Source organism: Ursus americanus, chromosome 8, assembly GCF_024610735.1.
Source record: "Ursus americanus isolate L20-20 chromosome 8, mUrsAme1.1.p, whole genome shotgun sequence".
NCBI classification, from domain to species: Eukaryota; Metazoa; Chordata; class Mammalia; order Carnivora; family Ursidae; genus Ursus; species Ursus americanus.
Window position 1 is genome coordinate 28,339,837 of NC_142134.1, and position 4,737 is coordinate 28,344,573.

Below are 4,737 nucleotides of genomic sequence, written 5' to 3' on the forward strand. Positions count from 1 at the left end.
CTTTTGTAGGGAAATACTTGCTGAGAAAGGAACAATAGTAGGTGTAGAACTGCCCATATCCCCTCTTACCTTGGTCTTATTGCCTCCTCGCAGTCCAAGGTGATGGTCAGCAATGTGGCAGGAAAGAGTATCAGCTCAGGGAGACACACCCTGACCCATGGACTATGTGGCCATAAGTTTGTAATTAGGGGAAGCACCAACACTTCCTCTGGTGGGATCAGGACCTGGGCTACAGTAGCTATATGATATGTCAGAACTTTAACACCAGTCCCACCCTGCCTCTTTCTGATGTCTCTTTCATGTGTTTGGGGTTGAAGCTTTGCATTACAGGTAGCTACCAGATCAAGATTCTGATAGGATTTGCCACACCAGCTTCTATGGCTGTGTAAATACCAGTCCTTACCCTGGTAGGTAGGACTAGGGCTCATTTCCTCGGGTTGATCAGGACTGATTAAGCACTAGATGATACCCATGTTTCCATGGAGCTTTGCAGGAGTGGGTGGAGATTGACTTTTTCTGGATAGCTAGGGGGCACAGAACAGCCTGGGAAAAATTAACCCTTACCTTCAATATTGTCAATGATAAATAACATCTCATTATTAAAATTTCCATTCCTTTGATTTATTCCCTCATATATTTTTTTTAAAGATTTATTTATTTTAGAGAGAGGGAGAGAGAGGGAAGGGGAGAGAGAGAGCATGTGTGTGCCCAAGCACAAGTGGGGGAGGGGCAAACGGGGAGAGAATCTCGAGCAGAATCCCCTCTGAGTGTGGATCGCAATGCAGGATTCAATCTCAGGACCCTGAGAGCACAGCCTAAGCTGAAACCAAGAGTCGGTGCTCAACCGATTGAGCCACCCAGGCAGCCTGGGTGGTCATATATTTAAATCACTATCTGATTGCATTGTTCCTTTGCTACTTTTTCCTCTTATTGCCTATAGTCCAAGCCACTATCCTGCAATGATCTCCTACCCGGCCACCCTACTTTCATTCCCGTAGCTCTATCTAGACTTCCATTTCTACAGAGTAACCCGAGAGACCTCTTTCTCCTCTCATCGTCAGGGTTTCTCTACTTCAGCCCTATTGCCATTCTGGAAAGGAAGATTCTTTGTTGTTGATGGCTGTCCTGTGCATTGTAGGATGTTTGACAGCATCTCTTGTCTGTACCCACTAATGTCAATATCAAACCCTCAGTTGTGACAACCCACAACTTTTACAGACATTGCCAAATGTACCTTGGGGGCAAAATTATGCCTGATTGAGAACTACCGCTAAGGGCTTTCTCCTTTACACTCTGATAAAATCCCAGTTCTTTTTAACCTGTGCTGATCACATATCCCTTCATTCTCTCCTTATTCATTCTGTTCGAGCACCCCTGGCCTCCTTGGTTTTCTATGAATGCATCAATCTCTCCTTTTTCAAGGCCTATTTGCTTGCTCTTCCATGTGCCTTAAATTCTGTTCCCTCCAAATCAATTCATGGTTCACTCCCACTTCAACCGTCTCTGCTAAAATGTCAACAGAGGTGTTTTCCCTGATCACTCTGTATAAAAGGCCCTTTTATTTTTAATCCTTCTTTATCCCTGATGTTTCATGTAATTGTCCCTATCTGCCATTTTATTACATAAATCACTTTATCATTTGTCTCTCTCATGAAAATATAAGCTCCATAGGAAATGTTGTCTTCTTCATGCCTATTCAACTATAATGCGGCACCTGGTAGCTATTGAGTAAGTAGTTATAGAATCAATAAATGGAAAGAAGTAGACAGGCAATGAATTCCTTTTTATATTACCAACTCCAAAAGGAATAACTGACAAAAATATTATTTCCAAACCATGACTCAGAGAGTAGTTCATAATAATAAAATCACCTCTCCTTACCCCTCAGCTAATCCTAATGCCAAAATATTCCTGCCAGTCTATCTTTTCTGATCATAGAATTGCATTTCAATAGAGTGTTTCAGTTATAAATACTTATACTTCTGGCATATGCAGTAAGAGTAAGGAAGAGCTAGGTTTGCAAACAGAAGTAGATAATAGCATTTCATTGTTAATCTAGTACTGACAAAGTTTCCAGGACAATTTATTTAAACCTGCAGAATATTAGGTTGCTTTCAAATCTAGTAATAATTTATTCATTGAAAGATTTTTAGCATAATCATTTCCTCCTGTTCATCCTCCTGTTTAAATGATTTCAGCTCATTTAAAATTATGATACATTCTATAAAAATTAGTTTTATGGAACTAACTGCAAATGATAAGCACACAGTCTTATTCATGCTTATGAGATTAATTGGTCATTTTATCATTAAAAATAAAGTTTTGGGGGTACCTGGGTGTCTCGGTTAAGTGTCTGCCTTCAGCTCAGGTCATGATCCCGGGGTCCTTGGATTGAGCCCCACATCTGGCTCCCTGCTCAGTGGGGAGCCTGCTTCTCCCTCTCCCTCTGCTGCTCTCCCTGCTTGTGCTCTCTGTCAAATAAATAAAATTTTTTAAAAATTTAAAAAATTAAAATTTTGCAACCAAATTTATTTTATGTATACTTTTCATTGAAAGTCACCTTCCTATTTTCTTCAGGATAGTAACTTAAGGACTAAAAAGAAATAATCGATTTGATGCAACAAAGCTGTAACAGTTAATATTCAGATTTAAAATTTGAGTTCTAAATTTATATGCTTCTCAATGAAGTAGAGAAACCCAACAATATATTCTATATGCACTCTTTTAAAAATGCTATTTGCTGTGATTAAACAATATATTTGAGAATGTATAAATTATACTTTCTTCCACTTAAGCACAATCGATCTTAGCATGACTAGTGCATGACAATGTGACATTTTACACCTCTTGATGTGATTTGTAAGAAATACATGTCTCTAATGTAGTATAGTCTTGCTTAAAATGTCTGGACTTAATCCAATCATGAGGAGTTAACAAACCAATCCAGAATTCGGCACATTTTACAACAGAACTGGCCTGGATCCTTTAAAACAATACTAGGAAAAACAGAACTAAATTTAAAAGGTAGATTGGGGCTTTTCTACTGTTACCTAGTAAAAGAAACTAAAGACCTGTAACAGCTAAATGCTGTGTAGGAACTTCGGTTAGAGCTCATGGATCTTATTACCTAAAATGAAGAAATGAATGAATGATGGGTGATTAAATAACTATTAAAATCTATGTCTTGTGCAACTGAGGAAATGTATGAGCTGTATGAACTGCATATGTTATGATATTTTTTGTATTAGTAATAATTAGGTTAATTTAGAAGACTGCTATATTATTTGTAGATGAATACCAAAGATGAAGTATCATGATGTCAGCAACTCAAGTTCAAATGATTCAACCAAAAATAGTAAGGGGTGTGGATATGTGTGTATATGCAGAGAAAGAGAGCAAAAAATGGCAAAATTGGCAAACTATGAGGGAATTTATGTGAAGGATATGCATATATTTTTTGATTTAAGTCTTTCAATTTCTCTGCAGATTCAAAAACTTAACAATAAAAAAGTTGAGCAGCAATAATCTGTTTTCTAAAAAATAGCACTATCATTTATTTTTGTATGTCTCCAAATGTTATATAAGTTCATACCAACAGTGGTGGCAGGAAGCTCTCAGTAAAGGTGGATTCTAGAGGTAGATCACTCCCCAAAACCCTATCTCTGGTGAGAAGAGGATTATTTATAGTCCCTGGCATGCTGGGGGAGGGGGCGGAAAAGGGACTCTAGATTTAGGATTATAGATTTAGATAGCTGTTGAATGTCATTATTCATTAAAGACAGAAAATGATAAACTCATACCAAAAAAATAAGGTATGAGACTGAGATGGCTATCTCAGAAGTATTTAAAGAGACATTCATCTCCTGTAGCTAGAGGGTAGAAAGAGCTGAAGAGCTTAAGACCAGAACATAATGGTAGCAGAACTTCAAAGAATGCTTAAATTCTCAGCCCAGTCAAGACTCTTAAAGTGTAAGGGCCATGATATAGAATGGATAGGACCCAGAGACTTAGAATGAGCCTCTCAGGGTAGATATATTTGAGAATTATAAGTCCTCAGATTTCTCTAAACCCTCAAAACCTACAGTAGTGGTCCATTTCCCCCAGTGGAACAGAGCCCCCTCCCCATTTATCCTGCTTGAAAAATTTGCAGAGACTTCAAGTTATGCAGGTGCCTTATAAGGAATGTTCGCCCCTCTGAGGGGTTCTTATCTCCCCCTCCAGCCATCGGACTCATAATTAGGGTCAAATATCTGTATCACCCTTATAGGAAAGTGTCAGGCCTCTAATGTTAGGAAAATAATTAGACAGCAAAGAAGTTACTGCACTTGGCTACTTTATGACAGCAGGAAGTGGGAGGGTGTCTACAAGTGAATCCTGAGAGTTCTGGATTGAGAGGATGGGATATAAATATGAACAAGGAAAAGTTTATTGATATAGGACAGTCTCGTAAGAAACTGAATTTAGTACTGGGCAAGAACATCAGGCACAGATCTAATACACTGATAGAATGGCCCTTAGAATCTTAGAAAAGTAAAGATACCAGAACAGCTGTCACAGACTATGAAAAAAGGGATCAAAAGTCTCAGAAGTGGGCATACTAGCATGAATGGACTCTATACACCAGAAATCGGTGGATTTCTATGCTTACTATGTTCTTCAGGGGAACTAGTTCATTTATCAAGACAATAAGGAATGCAGTGTTGAGGGAGCCCTGACATCACTGCAAGGCTCAGAGGT